The 17,306-nt window shown below is 39.3% G+C and overlaps 2 protein-coding genes across 3 annotated transcripts in view; one reads left to right on the forward strand and one right to left on the reverse strand.

Annotated features, from left to right (window-relative positions):
- pvalb6 (parvalbumin 6) overlaps positions 1-17,306 on the reverse strand; it is a 146,285-nt gene that overhangs the window by 109,206 nt on the left and 19,773 nt on the right. The gene's annotated exons all lie outside the window — the stretch shown is intronic.
- csf2rb (colony stimulating factor 2 receptor subunit beta) overlaps positions 10,415-17,306 on the forward strand; it is a 77,803-nt gene continuing 70,911 nt past the window's right edge. Inside the window, exon 1 of the mRNA XM_061885104.1 lies at positions 10,415-10,470. The gene's annotated coding sequence lies outside the window, so the exon portion shown is untranslated. The remainder of the gene's footprint in view (positions 10,471-17,306) is intronic.

The following is a 17,306-nucleotide window of genomic DNA, read 5'->3' on the forward strand; positions in this document are numbered from 1 at the left end:
AAACAAAACAAACATCACCTCCTTGAGAAGGGTAAGTACAGACTTATTTTAATCCCCGGGAGGAATTTTTGAGTAAAGCTTTGACTTTTTTAAATGCGTGATAATGCACCGTCATGTTCCCTGCGCGCACCCACTCGCACAAACAGATCCCACAGGACATTAAATGAGACGTTAAATGAGTTATGATCACCCGTCATCCTGTTTTGGAGGATCATTACCTCTGCCATGTGCAAAAGTGTTTTTGTTACCGGAATACCACAAAAACAACATAACTGATTGAACAAATATAAAAATGTTTTACCAAAATTGTTGTCACTGCCTTTCTAAACCAGGAAGCTCTTGCTTTTTTCCCTTGCTTTGACCCCTGTGGCTTATGAAACGGTGCGGCTAGATTATGGATTTTTTTTCGCTAACGCCCATAATTAATTTTTGGGGGATAAGTTCGCTCACTGCACGTGCTGCGGGTTGGAAATGTACTTTGTGTCATTTCTTGAACAAGAACGATTCTGACTATAGTGGTCCTGCGCGAAAGGATCCTCTATTCATCAGTCCAAACGACGTTTGTAAGTTTTACAACATAACTAAAACAATTCATACTTACTAAACAGTCCCGTGTGTGATGTCTGCAGGAGTGTTTTCATTCATATTTGTACGTGCTATCGTAAAAGTCAACAAGCTAGCCTCGTTAGCATTAAGTTATATCCTAACATATTTATAAGTTTCTGTATAAGGGTTATTAACTTCTTCTTTTTCTTCTTCCTCTTGTTTAATGGCGGTGCACTCAACATTAAATGTGCATTACCGCCACCTACTGTATTGGAGTGTGAACCTGAGTACCCTCCCTTCTTTCTCCCTCACATACACACTTATTAAGGGTTGGAATTGGGGGTCAAATCACCATAAATGATTACCGGGCGGGGCACCGCTGCTGCCCACTGCTCCCCTCACCACCCAGGGGGTAATCAAGGGTGATGGGTCAAATGCAGAGAATAATTTCGCCACATCTTGTATGTGTGTGACAATCATTGGTACTTTAACTTTATATACCTTCTTATACTAAATTATTTTACATAAATCTATCTCTTTTAGAAAATTCACAAAAAAATGTTGGTTGCTGCTAAGTAGCTTTTTGAGAGTATCCTCCTTCTGTCTATGTTTTCCTAACTTCCTCTCTTAGTTTTCTCCTTTCTCTACTGTATGAATGATTGCATGTTCTGTCACATAATCATGTTGGGTGTTTACTCATAAGGTGCAATGTCTTATTTAGTCTGGTGTGTTGTAATCAAATACATGATATGATTTATTCCCCTTTTTGTGCTCCCCCTTACACTTTTTCCCGCTGCTATTGTGCGTTGTATTGCATATAAGTGTCGCCCCAATGTGATTGTTACTCATTTCAAAATATTTCCTATACAATGGCAGTCTTTTTGTACTGTTTTACGTTCGTAAATTCACCAAAACTTAACTGTGGAGTTATTGAGTCGGTTTAACTGATCGCTAGTCTCCGCAGTTAGGGTGTCCATGACGACGACTTCTGATCAGCCGTGTTACAGGTACAGTTTAGAAACAATTAAGGTATCTAAACAAAGATTTAGACAATTGTTCGTACCGGTATAGATCTGCAGCTAATGGTCTGATGCGGCCTAAACAGTCGCGATCAAAAGTTTACATACACTTGTAAAAAACATAATGTCGTGGCTACAATCGGGCGGAAGGCGGGGTACACCCTGGACAAGTCGCCACCTCATCGCAGGGCCAACACAGATAGACAGACAACATTCACACTCACATTCACACACTAGGGCCAATTTAGTGTTGCCAATCAACCTATCCCCAGGTGCATGTCTTTGGATAGGCGCCAGCGCCCCCCGCGACCCCGAAAGGGAATAAGCGGTAGAAAATGGATGGATGGATAATGTCGTGGCTGTATTGAGTTTCCAATCATTTTTACAACTCATATTTTTTTGTGATAAAGAGTGATTGGAGCACATACTTGTTGGTCACAAAAACATTCATGAAGTTTGGTTCTTTAATGAATTTATTATGGGGCTATTAAAAATTGTCCCATTTACTCTCTGAAAAGCACCAGATCCGTTGGCGGCAAAACAGGCCCAGAGCATAATACTAGCACCACCATGCTTGACGGTAGGGTGGTGTTCCTGGGATTAAAGGCCTCACCTTTTCTCCTTCATACATATAGCTGTGCTGTGGCCAAACAGCTCAATTTTTGTTTATATGCTGTTTGGCCACAATACCTAGCAATATGTTAGAAGAAGAAAAGGTGAGGATTTTAATCCCAGGAACACCAAACCTACCATAACGCATGGTGGTGGAAGTATTATGCTCTGGGCCTGTTTTGCTGCCAATGGAACAATTAAAAAGGAGAATTACCTCCAAATTCTCCAGGACAAGCTAAACTCATCAGCTTGGAGGTTGGGGCTTGGGCGCAGTTGGGTGTTCCAACAGGACAATGACACCAAACACACGTCAAAAGTGGTCAAGGAATGAATGGCTAAATCAGGCTAGAAATAAGATTTTTAGAATGGCCTTCCCAAAGTCCTGACTTAAACGGTGTGGACAATGCTGAAGAAACAAGTCCATTTCAGAAAACCAACAAATTGCCAGAAGCTTGTGGATGGCTACCAAAAGCGCCTTATTGCAGTGAAACTTGCCAAGGCACATGTAACCAAATATTAACATTGCTGTATGCAATTTTCCCTCCGATTTTTCGTGTGAGCAAACGCCAAAACTCCTCGAGCATTCAGTGGCGCACATGTGATCGACGGCAGACGTGCACACTGTTATGCGCTTATCTTTTTATTAAATTCTGTGCACGGCCTAGATTTGCCGTGCACAGAGGACGCGTGAGCAGTGTGGAATTGCACAGGCACGTACTTTAGAGCAGTGGTTCTCCACCTTTTTTCAGTGATGTACCCCCTGTGAACATTTTTTTAATTCAAGCACCCCCTAATCAGAGCAAAGCATTTTTGGTTGAAAAAAAGATATAAAGAAGTAAAATACAGTACTATGTCATCAGTTTGTGATTTATTAAATTGTATAACAGTGCAAAATATTGCTCATTTGTAGTGGTCTTTCTTGAACTATTTGGAAAAAAAGATATAAAATTATCTAAAAACTTGTTGAAAAATAAACAAGTGATTCATCCATCCATTTTCTACCGCTTATTCCCTTCGGGGTCGCGCCGGAGGCTCTCTCAGCTACAATCGAGTTGAAGGCAGTGTACACCCTGGACAAGTCGCCACTTCATCGCAGGGCCACAAGTGATTCAATTATAAATAAAGATTTCTACACATAGAAGTAATCATCAACTTAAACTGTCCACTTTGGAGATTGTAATAGAGATCCATCTGGATTCATCAACTTCATTCTAAACATTTCTTCACAAAAAAAGAAAAATCTTTAACATCAATATTTATGGAACATGTCCACAAAAAATCTAGCTGTCAACACTGAATATTGCATTGTTGCATTTATTTTCACAGTTTATGAACTTACATTAATATTTTCTTGAAGTATTATTCAATAAATATATTTATAAATCATTTTAGAATTGTTGCCATTTTTAGAATATTTAAAAAAAATCTCATGTACCCCTTGGCATACCTTCAAGTACCCGCAGGGGTACGCGTACCCCCATTTGAGAACAACTGCCTTAGAGGGAACGTTGGCTGTACCTTTGACCCAGCAGATTTGGTCACATTTTCAGTAGACCCATAATAAAATCATAAAAGAACCAAACTTCATGAATGTTTTTGGTGACCAAAAAGTATATGCTCCAATCATTCTATCACAAAAAAATAAGAGTTGTAGAAATTATTGGAAAGTCAAGACAGCCATGAAATTATGTTCTTTACAATTATATGTAAACTTTTGATTGTGACTGTATATGTGAAATTACTTCATTCTTCTCAAATTTAGTGGGTACAGCTTGAATACTAGTGTGCTGTGTTGTCTGGAAAAGTTTTTTTTTTTAGCCTTATTTTACACTTTTAACTTTAAGGGTAAGCTGTCTTTTCTGTGCAATTGTAATCCTTACATGCAATTCTGTGCATATAAATCACATGATAGTTAAAGCCTGACTGTACATAGACATACAGCGGGTCACAAGTATAGTTTTACATTTATAGTGGCATGTTTGCTCATGTGCATCTGGATCCACATGACTGAGCACAGCCCGCCCGCACACGGAGGCCAATTGGTTGTCCGAGTGCATGTTGCATCTCCAACCCCACCAGTGATGCCTGCATGGTCCACAACAAGACTCCGCCTCCGTCTCCTGCGGCGCTCGGACTTTGCAGCAGAAAGCGGTCCCCTGTGCTCGCACACAAAGACACGCACTCCGACATTCACAGGCTCTGAAGCCTCGGTCGACGGCGGCGCTGGGGACCGCGTGGCCTCGGGGCCCGCTGGCAGCGAGCAGCCTCTTTGCGAGGCAAGAGAAAGAGGATGGAAAGTGGGCAGTGGCAAGGGAGTCGGGAACGCCAGGGTCATATTCACTTAGATGTGCGGCCATTCATGAAGCTACAAAAGATGCAGACAATGAGTTATCGCTCGGGGGGGGGGGGGGGGGGGGGGGGGCACTTTTAATAGAGGCACACACACCGCTAAGTAAGTACTGTGCATACTATCTCTTACATTTAGAGCAAGGGTGTTCAAAACATTGTGACATGGAGGCCGCATTGGGCTAAACCAGAGGTAGGGAACCTATGGCTCTAGAGCCAGACGTGGCTCTTTTGATGACTGCATCTGGCTCTCAGATAAATATTAGCTGACATTGCTTAACATAAGTAATGAATAATTCCGCTGGTAATCACAGTGTTAAACATCACGTTCAAATTATAAAACATTCTCATGCATTTTAATCCAAACATCCGTTTTCTATTGCACCTATCCAAGATGTTGCATTAATGATAAGGAGTATTATATTTATTATTAACTTTTAGAATAACATTATTAAAAATAACAAGAGACTTATTATACTCTAAAAATGTTGGTCTTACTTAAAAATGCACGCATTTAGTTGTATTCAGTGTTAAAAAATATCATATGGCTGTCACGGAAATACATTTTGAAATATTTGGCTTTCATGGCTCTTTCAGCCAAAAAGGTTCCCGACCCCTGGGCTAAACTATTAGGTTGGGGGCCAAAAGCTGACTGCATGTAAAGTAACAATACATATATAGTAGGGGTGTGGGAAAAAATCGATTTGAATACAAATCGAATCGAATACGTTGTGCGATTCAGAATCGATTCTCATAAAAAAAAAATAGATTTAAAAAAAATTATTATTTTTTTAACAATCCAACAAACCAATACACAGCAATACCATAACAATGCAATCCAATTCCAAAACCAAACCTGACCCAGCAACACTCAGAACTGCAATAAACAGAGCAATTGAGAAACACAAACACAACACAGAACAAACCAAAAGTAGTGAAACAAAAATAAATATTAACAACAGTATCAATATTAGTTCTAATTTCAGCATATCAGTGATTAAAAATCCCTCATTGACATTATCATAAGACATTTATGAAAATAAAAAAAATAAAAATGTCACAGTGGCTTACACTTGCATCGCTTCTCATAAGCTTAACACACTGTGTCCAATGTTTTCACAAAGATAAAATAAGTCATATTTTGGGTTCGTTTAATAGTTAAAACAAATTTACATTAACGCAATCAGTTGATAAAACATTGTCCGTTATAATTATAAAAACTATTTTTTTCAAATCTACTACTCTGCTAGCATGTCAGCAGACTGGGGTAGATCCTGCTGAAATCCTATGTATTGAATGAATACAGAATTGTTTTGAATCGGAAAAATATTGTTTTTGAATCGAAAATCGCGTTGAATCGAAAAAATCGATATACAATCGAATCGCGACCACAATAATTGATATTGAATCGAATCGTGGGCGACCCAAAGATTCGCAGCCCTTATATATAGTCTATACTCGTGTTGTCCCGATACCAATGTTTTAGTACCGGTCCCAAAAGGTATTTTGGTACTTTTCAATACTTTTCTAAATAAAGGGGACTACAAAATATAGCATTATTGACTTTATTTTAACAAAACCTCTAACTGTACATTAAACATATTTTTCTTATTGCAAGTTTGTCCTGAAATAAAATAGTGAACATACAAGACAACTTGTCTTTTAGCAGTAAGTAAGCGAACAAAGGCTCCGAATTAGTCTGCTGACATATTATTAAAGACAAGTGGTAGAAAGGGAATCATTAATCTTCTTTACTCATTTACTGTTAATATCTTTTTTTTTTTAACATGCCTCAAAACAACAGCTTGGAATTTGGGACATGCTCTCCCTGAGAGAGCATGAGGAGGTTGGGTTGGGTTGAGGTAGGGGAGGGTTGTGGGGGGTGTATATTGTAGCGTCCCGGAATAGTTAATGCTGCAAGGTGTTCTGTTTTTTTTTTCTATTGTGTTTGTTGTTACGGTGCGGATGTTCTTCCGAAATGTGTTTGTCATTCTTGTTTGGTGTGGGTTCACAGTGTGGCGCATATTTGTAACAGTGTTAAAATTGTTTGTACGGCCACCCTCAATGTGACCTGTATGGCTGTCGACCAAGTATGAATTACATTCTCTTGTGTGTGTGAAAAGCTGTAGATATTATGTGACTAGCAGGCACGCAAAGGCAGTGCCTTTAAGGTTTATTGGTGCTCTGTATTTCTCCCTACGGGCGTGTACACAGCGTCGTTTTAAAAAGTCGTCATGAATTTTACTTTTTGAAACCGATACCGATCATTTTGAAACCGATAATTTCCGATATTACATTTTAAAGCATTTATCGGCCGATAATATCGGCAGTCCGATATTACCGGACATCTCTACTTGTAACTAAATTCTAGTTAAAAACTGAATTAAAAGTTAATTCACAAGTACTGTTAGACAAGTCCTGCTATCATCATCATCATCATCATCAACAGAAGAAGAGAGTCGATGAGTTAGCAGAGTACCGCAGAAGTGACGTTTCTTTCTCTCTCGAGCCGCATGATTTGATATGGATTAGGGATTAAATGAAATCAAGTGTTAAGGAATGGAGGTCAGATGAAAGGACAAGGCGGCGTGGGCCTGAGGAGCAGGATGTGGTCTTGGTTATGGTGGTTGGAGGGAGGATGGGTGGAAATTGTAGGCGAATGCTTATTTTGCACGCTGAACTTCATCTCCGCTGTTGTTGGGATTAGCTGTCATTCACGTTGCAGGTTGATTATGCAATCACTTTGACGCTTGACGCTTTCTACACATTAACATGACGCCTGTGTGAATATATATCTCGTGCTTTTTAAATGCACCGATTCCTATTACGCTCATCGTCTTTACAGATCAGAAAGAAAGATACGGTGCATCCGGAAAGTTTTTCCACATGTTACAGCCTTGTTTCAAAATGGAATACATTCATTTTTGTCCTCAAATATCTAAACACAATACCCCATAATGACTATGTGAAAGTTTTTTTAAATTCTGCAATTTTAAATAAGAATACAAAAATTACATAAGTATTCACCGTAGGGATGGGCGATATATCGATATACTCGATATACCGCGGGTTTGTCTCTATGCGATATAGAAAATGACTATATTGTGATATTAGAGTATACGTTCTCACACAGTTGCTTTTAGCTGCGAGCAGTACACTACAGGTGTTTCTCACTCTTTCTTGTCTCAATAAAACAAGCGCACTTTCTTACATATGTCACATATGTACGTATACCCCCTTGCGTAGCAGAGAGGTAGCGGCATCGATAACGTTAGCTGTGGTACGAGTGGGAATACGAGAGAAAGAAGGTGCGAATCTGGTAACAAATGAAGGAAGAATTAATTCCCAGGAAAAACAGCAGGGGGTCAATCGTCTGGCGGTGGTCTGGCTTCAAGCGGGAATATGTCGAACAGACAACCGTAATATGTTAAGTATGCGGCAAAAGCATTGCTACAAAAAGTAGCATTACTGCTAATATGTAGCATCATTTGAAAAGTCACCCGCTAGAGAATGAAGAGTGCTTGAAACTCTGCATGTCAACATCCCCGTTTGGTGCCACACCAACAAAATGCCGAGGCAAACATTTCCACATCAACACTGTATGAACAAAATAGTCAACAACAGGAGTTTACGTCCGCATTAACCTACCACATAGCGAAGGACATACACTATTTGATTTCCTGTTATGCAGTTAATTTTTATTTGACAGTTATTGAAATATTTTGTGACATCATACAAAAAAGTGCACTTTGTTTTTAACTATTATAGTGGCGTTCTGTACAAAAAGTGCACTTTAATTTATTGTTTTGATATGTCATCTTAGTGACATCATGCACAAAAGTGCACTAATAGCTTGTTTCAAAATGTCTCTGACAATCTTGCACTTTGTGTTTTGGAAATGACATGAATGTTTGTGCATGTTTGGTAAATTGACTTAGTTGTGATTTCCCTCTCTGCATGGAAGTCTAACATTAGCATATATTAATGCAGTATGAACAAGAATGTTTTAATGTCGACACATAGAATCATCATACTGCTGTGATTACATGCAGCAAGTGTTCATTCAAGGCAAAGGCAAAATATTGAGATATATATCGTGTATCGTGACATGGCCTAAAAACTATCGAAATATTAAAAAAAAGGCGATATAGCCCAGCCGTAATTCACAGCCTTTGCTCAATACTTTGTGGATTACAGCCTCAAGTCTTTTTGAATACCATACCACAGGCATGGCACACCTATCTTTGGAAAGTTTTGCCTATTCCTCTTTTCTAAATGTCTCAAGCTCCATCAGGTCGAATGAGGAAGATGTTGCTGTTCATTGTTGCATTTATCTTTCCCTCTATCCTGACTAATTAAACCCATGAGTTTTGACACAATCCCAGCTTTAACTCGACAAGTATTTTGCGTTCTAAATAGTTTTTTTTTCCTTTTTTTATGTTTGTGACATTTTACAGAAGGGCGGTAGTGATTGCAAAGTAAAATGTATTGATAATTGCATTGTTCAGATTTGGACAAACATTGTTAGCATTAGTAAATATGCTAACATGTTTACAAGTGTAGTATTAACTTACAATGGCATTCTTTTTGTATTGTTTTAGTTTTGTAAATTCACCAAAACACCACCGTTCAGGTATTGAGTCTGTTTTTCTTATTAGAGAGCTATTTTCCGCAGCTAGTGGGTCAATAATAATGACTTCTGTTTTGTTTCATCAGCTGATTTACTGCTATGTTACGGGCAGCTTTTGGAAACAATTAATGCATGCAAATAAACATTTACAAAATATTTCTTACAGGTCTGTTTATACACTATATTGCCAAAAGTATTTGGCCACAATTCTAAATATTATGAGAAAATGTAAGAGTTTGGGAACAGCAACTCAGCCACAAAGTGGTAGGCCACATAAACTGACAAGAGGGGTCAGTGGATGCTGAAGCACATAGTGCAAAGATTCTCTGCATAGTCAATTGCTACAAAGCTCCAAACTTCATCTGACCTTCCAATTAGCCCACGTACAGTACGCAGAGAGCTTCATGGAATTGGTTTCCATGGCCCCGCAGCTGCATCTAAGCCATACATCACCAAGTCCAATGCAAAACGTTGGATGCAGTGGTGTAAACTATGTCGCCACTGGACTCTAGAGCAGTGGAGACGCGTTCTCTGGAGTGATGAATCACACTTTTCCATCTGGCAATCTGATGGACAAGTCTGGGTTTTGAGGTTGCCAGGAGAATGGTACGTACTGTATTGTACTAAACAGTTTGGAACGGGCCCCTTCCTCTTTCAACATGACTGTGCACCAGTGCACAAAGCAAGGTCCATAAAGACATGGATGACAGAGTCTGGTGTCGATGAACTTGACTGGTCTGCACCGAGTCCTGACCGGAACCCGACAGAACACCTTTGGGATGAATTAGAACGGACACTGAGAGGCAGGCTTTCTCGACCAACATCGAATTCTTATAAACACACTTTGCAACCTTGTGGACAGCCTTCCCAAAAGAGTTGAAGCAGTAATAGCTGCAAAAGGTGGACCGACATCATTTTGAACCTATAGGTTAGGAATGGGATGGCACTTCAAGTTCATATGTGAGTCTAGGCAGGTGGCCAAATACTTTTGGCAATATAGTGTATCTGTGGCTTATAGTCCGGTGCGACTAGTATTTTTCATTTTTTTTCTTCTAAAATTTGGTGGGTGCAACTTAAATACCGGTGCGCTCTTTAGCCCGGAGAATCTGGTACTATTTATTAACACACATAACAGTACTAACAATTGGTACCATTGCGTACTGGTATCGGTTCAAATGTGAGTAGTACTAATCCCTATTGGAGACTGTAAATCGTCCGTGGATGAGTGTGAAATATTGTGTTTTTGTGTGCCCTGTGATAGGCTCCAGCTCACCCGTGACCCCAATGAGGACAAGCGGTACTGAAAATGGATGAAGTGTAAGCCAGCCACTGTATTACCTCCTTTGATGCTTTTATAGTTTGTACAGTAACACTTACGGTCCTCGGTCATTTCTAATTACAGACAATATGCAGAATCACACCGATGACGCAGATTTACATGATGGCGAATAAAAACAGTTCAACGCTAAAAATACAAAGCGTTTGGTTCCCAAGTGATGGAGGCTTAAAATGGCTTTGACAAAATAGGTCACATCCTCATCTTCTTTACTTTTTTTAACTTAAAAAAAAAGAAAAAGACCGGCTTCTAAATTAAGAAAAGTCTCAATCCATTTTCACTCGCACTCTGTTCCCATCTGACCGAGGCTTTGTTAATGATCTCATTTAAGAGGTCGCGCCTCGACTAATTGGAAAGGGGTCCGGTGGCGTCATGCTGGGCTAACCTCGGTGTCACTCCAAAGTTAGCATGGACATGCATGGCAACACATCCACTCTGGAAGGAATAAACTTCAGACCGAAGCACTTGACTCAAGGGCAAACTGATTAGCTTGGAGACAAAAAAAAAAAAAAAAATTGGATGTTTTTTCCTAACCTTGCGAAGAGATCTTCTGACAAGAGAGGTGCGTTATCTTCAAAGAGCATCTAGGACTTGATATGATACCCGTCGCTCTTTTTTGAGGTGAGCTGCAAACTTAAGGCGCGTTTTTCAAGATACAGTACCGGCGGCAGTTTTATCGAAACCCTTCATTATTTATTTATCAAAGGAGAATCACTGAATTATTTTCTTGTGTGAGACAAGAACACACATTTTTCCCTTTTTAGTGTATTATAAATAGTGGAAAACTGCTAGAAAGAGGCGGCTAATATTGCAGGTAACAGTCCATTTTGCCCTCTGAAAATAGTATATTAATATAGTCCTATATTGATTGATCAATACTAGGACCTAAATTATTCAATCTCTATATAAATGACATTTTTAAAGTTACGAAAGATTTAACGTTAGTATTATTTGCTGATGATACAACAGCGTTTTTTTCAGCGGAGAACACACAGAAGATAATACAAATAACAGAAGAACTGAACAAATTAAAAAGATGGTTTGACAAAAACAGACTATCGTTGAATCTCTGTAAAACTAAAATAATGCAATTTGGTAACAGTAGAAGAGAAAGTCAAACATAAATACAAATAGACGGAATGTAAATTGAAAGAGTAAATGAAACCAAATTTCAAGGTAAAATGATTGATGATAAATTGAACTGGAAATCTCATGTAAAAAATATACAACATAAAGTAGCAAACATGTCAGTAATGACTATAGCAAAACATATTCTAGACCAAAAAACATTTCATATTCTCTATTGCTCGCCAGTGTTACCATATCTGAGTTATTGTGTAGAAATAAGGGGAAATAATTACAAAAGTACACTTCTTTCACTAACTGTGCTACAAAAAGATCACCGGCGTCACAATGTAAACAAACGCCATAAGTGGATCTACACCTGACATCCACTGTAATGATACCAGGTTTAATAACGTATCTCTTCGATACTACTATGATTACATCAATATTTTTTATCGTCACAAAATATTTTTTCTTTTAAATTCATATTATTTTCATAACGTCAGGAAATACATCCCTGGACACATGAGGACTTTGAATATGACCAATGTATGGTCCTGTAACGACTTGATATCAGATCGATACCCAAATTTGTGGTATCATCCAAAACTAATATAAAGTAACAAACAGAAGAATAAGTGATTATTACATTTTAACAGAAGTGTCGATAGAACATGTTAAAAGAGAAAGTAAGCAGATATTAACAGTAAATAAACAAGTGGATTAATAATTCATTTTTACAGCTTGTTCTTTATAATTTCAAGAAAATAATAGAATGAGAAATGACACATGTTACTGCATATGTCACCAGCCAAATTAAAAGTTAAAGTACCAATGATTGTCACACACACACTAGGTGTGGTGAGATTACCCTTTGCATTTGACCCATCACCCTTGATCCCCCCGCGGGAGGTGAGGGGAGCAGTGGGCAGCAGCGGTGGCCGCGCCCGGGAATTATTTTGGGTGATTTAACCCCCGATTCCAACCCTTGATACTGAGTGCCAAGCAGGGAGGGAATGGATCCTATTGTTATTGTCTTTGGTATGACTCGGCCGGGGTTTGAACTCACAACCTACCAATCTCAGGGCGGCACTCTAATTAAGAGCCTTTGTTTGCTAACTTACTACTAAAAGACAAGTTGTCTTGTATGTTCACTATTTTATTTAAGAGGAAAATAGTTCTTCGATTCTAATAAGAAAAATCTGATTAATGTACCCTTAGATTTTTTTCTTTTAAATAATGCCATTTTTGTGGTCTCCTTTATTTAGAAAAGTACCGAAATACATTTTGAGTTTGAGTTTATTTGGAACATGCAAGCATACAACATAATACATCACAATTTCCAGTTTGTCTTTTCAACATGTTCGAAAAGGAGTAGGAAGAAGCAGAGTTTATTTAATCCTACCCATTTTATTTTACATAACAGTTGCTAAAACTTTTTTTAACTTCCTGTTCTCAATTTATTAACAATATACTTCATAAGCAATCACAATAAAAATAGATAAATAATTGAAGTAATTTACATTTCATATGGTGAGACGAGTAAGATTATCTAGAAAATGAATGAATGGATGAAACAACAGAATGTTTATCATGGTTCTTCTTCTTTGTACTTTGTAAACACTTTAAGTTTGAAGAGTTTCTTGAAGTGGATCATATTAGTACATTGTTTGATTGATTTGCTTAATCCATTCCATATTCTAATTCCACATACTGATACACTGAAGGTCTTAAGTGTTGTACGTGCATACACATTTTTTAAATTACATTTTTCTCTAAGATTATATTTCTCCTCTTTTTTTTTTTTTTTTTAGAAGAATTGTTGTATATTCTTGGGTAGCAGGTTATGGTTTGCTTTGTGTATAATTTTAGCTGTTTGCAAATTCACTATGTCGTGGAATTTCAGTATTTTCTAGTCAATAAATAAAGGGTTTGTATGTTCTCTCTATCCAACATTATGTATTATTCTAACTGATGTTTTTTGTAATACTGTTAGTGAATGAAGTGTACTTTTGGTACCGGTACCAAAATATTGGTATTGAGACAACTCTACAACTAAGGTATTAAATTAACAGTAAATGGACGTCCAGTTAGGGCTGGACAATATGTAGATATACTCGATATATCACAGGTTTGTCTAGAAAATGACTATATCTTGATATTGGAGTATACGTTCTCACGCAGTTGCTTTTAGCTGCGGGCATTACACTGCAGGCTTTTCCCACTCTTTCTTGTCTCTCCTTCTCACAGAGACTTAAAACAAGCGCACCTTCTTACATACGTCACGTGTGCAACGTCACACGCTCCCGCGGAGCGGACAGGCAGCGACATTGTAGCGTTAGCTGTGATGCTAACGGTGCGGGTGGTAATACGGTGCGAATCTGGTAACAAATGAAGGAATAATTAATTCCCAAGAAAAACAGCACCGGGTCCATCGTCCGGCGGCGGTTTGGCTTCAAGCGGGAAGATGTTGAACTATTGTGCTCCAAAAGCGTTGCTACAAAAAGTAGCAGCACTGCTAATGTAGCATCATTTGAAAACTCACCCGCTAGAGAATGGAAAGTGCTTGAAACTCTGCATGTCAACGTCACCATTCGGTGCCACACCAACAAAATGCAGAAGCAACTATTTCCACATCAACACCGTATAAAAAAAATAGTCAACAAAAGAAGGCGATAACGTCCGCAGTAACCTACCACATACACTCTTTGATTTCCTATTATGCAGCTCATTTTCATTTGACAGTTATTGAAATATCTTGTGACATCATGCACAAAAGTGCACTTTATTTGTTTTATACCGTTGTAGTGGCGTTCTGTACAAAAAGCACACTTTAATTTATTGTTGTTTTGATGTCATCTGAGTGACATCATGCACAAAAGTGCACTAATTGCTTGTTTTAAAATGTCTCTGACAATCTTGCACTTTCCGTTTTGGAAATGACATGAATGGGGGACTTGCCCACATATGCGGTCCTCTCCAAGGTTTCTCATAGTCATCATTGTCACTGTCACCGACATCCCACTGGGGTGAGTTTTCCTTGCCCTTATGTGGGCTCTACCGAGGATGTTGTTGTGGTTTGTGCAGCCCTTTGAGACACTGGTGATTTAGGGCTATGGCTTCACGGTGGCAGAGGGGTTAGTGCGTCTGCCTCACAATATGAAGTTCCTGCAGTCCTGGGTTCAAATCCAGGCTTGGGATCTTTCTGTGTGGAGTTTGCATGTTCTCCCCGTGAATGCGTGGGTTCCCTCCGGGTACTCCGGCTTCCTCCCACTTCCAAAGACATGCACCTGGGGATAGGTTGATTGGCAACACTAAATTGGCCCTAGTGTGTGAATGTGAGTGTGAATGTTGTCTGTCTATCTGTGTTGGCCCTGCGATGAGGTGGCGACTTGTCCAGGGTGTACCCCGCCTTCCGCCCGATTGTAGCTGAGATAGGCGCCAGCGCCCCCCGCGACCCCAAAAGGGAATAAGCGGTAGAAAATGGATGGATGGATGGATGAATAAACATGGATTGATTGATTGAATGTTTGTGCCACTGCTTAATAACTGTTTAAAGGCCTACTGAAACCCACTACTACTGACCACGCAGTCTGATAGTTTATATATCAATGATGAAATCTTAACATTGCAACACATGCCAATACGCCCGGGTTAGTTTACTAAATTACAATTTTAAATTTTGCGCTGAAATATCCTGCTGAAACGTCTGGGTATGATGACGCGTGCGCGTGACGTCACGCATTGTAGAGGACATTTTGTTCCAGCATCGTTCCCAACTGAGTCGTCTGTTTTCATCGCACAAAATCCACAGTATTCTGGACTTCTGTGTTGCTGAATATTTTGCAATTTGTTCAATTAACAATGGAGACATCAAAGAAGAATGCTGTTGATGGGAAGCGGTGTATTGCAGCCGGCTTTATAGCAACACAAACATAGCCGGTGATTCATTGTTTACATTCCCGAAAGATGACGGTGAAGCTTTACTATGGAACAGAGCGGTCAAGCGAACACGGTTGGATTGGACCACACACACAAAGTACAGTGTATTATGCAGCGATCATTTCGAAAGATCGTGTTTCGAAGAGGGTCCCTTGCGAAGAGCAGAGATTGGCATCACCACCACCCCGTTGACTGGTACGGGTACGACCATATAATCTCACTAAAACACTAGTAACGCAATAAGCAGATAAGGGATTTTCCAGAATTATCCTAGTAAATTTGGCTAATAACATCTGAATCGCTCCTACTGTATAGTCTTTATTTTTTCAATTTTTTTTCTAGTCCTTTACTCTCACTTTCCTCATCCACGAATCTTTCATTCTTGCTCAAATTAATGGGGAAATCGTCGCTTTCTCGGTCCGACTCGCTCTCGCTGCTGGTGGCCATGATTGTAAACAATGTTCAGATGTGAGGAGCTCCACAACCCGTGACGTCATGCGCACATCGTCTGCTACTTCCGGTAGAGGCAAGGCTTTTTTATCAGCACCAAAAGTTGCAAACTTTATCGTCGATGTTCTCTACTAGATCCTTTCAGCAAAAATATGGCAATATCGTGAAATGATCAAGTATGACACATAGAATGGAATTCTATCCCCGTTTAAATAAGAAAATCTCATTTCAGTAGGCCTTTAATAAATACAGTTTTGGTCAATTGACTTAGTTGTGATTTCCCTCTCTGCATGAAAGTTTAAAATAAGCATATATTAATGAAGTATGAAGAAAAATGTTTTAATGTAGACACAGAATCCTCATACTGCTGTGATTATTTGCATCAAGTGTTCATTCAAGGCTAAGGCAAAATATCAAGTTATATATCGTGACAGGGCCTAAAAAATATCGAGATATTAATAAAAGGCAATATCGCCCAGCACTACGTCCAGTGCTCTGTATTAAATATGTATTGAAAATAATAAAAAACAGCACCATCTGCTGGCTATGTCTCCCTAAACTGTTGCACCTGTAAGCCAAAGACCTGTGAAACAATGCGGGCGGCGCAATTTAGTAAAGGCAGCTGAGACCTGAGCTCCATCCCAAATGACGCGACGAGGTCCAGCTGAGCACATCCCATCACTTTTGCAAACATCGGCCGAAGCGAGGCGGCGGAAATTTCTGTACGTACCGTTTCAGCGCAGGCTCATAATTCCTTATTAGCGGGTGGCGCAGCTCCAACACACACACTCGGCACGCCAACACCCTGAAATGTAAGGCCCAAACTGGCCCTGACGTTTTTCACTGATGAAGCTGCGTCGAGTAAGGACGAGCCTGTCAAAGCGCTCTCATACGCCATCTGCTTCAAACGATATCAGCCTTTTTTTTTTTTTTTGGTTTCTATTCTTTAATATCAGCCTGGTTCTTGGCAATGGTGGCTCCTGATTCATCCCCAGCCAATGTTAAACAATAAAGTGGGTTTATCTCCGTTTTTATGTTTTTGTGTCTTAATGCAATTATAGGACAAAGTCAAAAAGTGTCATTTTCTGTCATGTCAGCGGGAAAAAAAAAAATATTATGCCTACCACTTAATTCTCTTATCTCGTTTTAATTAAGGCCTTCTAACAAGCGGCCCGCGACGTGAGGTTAATTGTGCTTTTTCATGACAAAAATGGGCGCCGATGCAAGTTCTATCCGGGCGGCCTCTGCTCCACGGCCGGGAACATTCTTTTAATTATTCGGGCAAATTGGCGAATCTCACCGTATCGTGCCACTGTTTGTCCGTTGATGAAGATTTGAGTAAGAGTCTTTAATGAAGTAC

Source organism: Nerophis ophidion, linkage group LG23, assembly GCF_033978795.1.
Source record: "Nerophis ophidion isolate RoL-2023_Sa linkage group LG23, RoL_Noph_v1.0, whole genome shotgun sequence".
Classification (NCBI taxonomy): domain Eukaryota; kingdom Metazoa; phylum Chordata; class Actinopteri; order Syngnathiformes; family Syngnathidae; genus Nerophis; species Nerophis ophidion.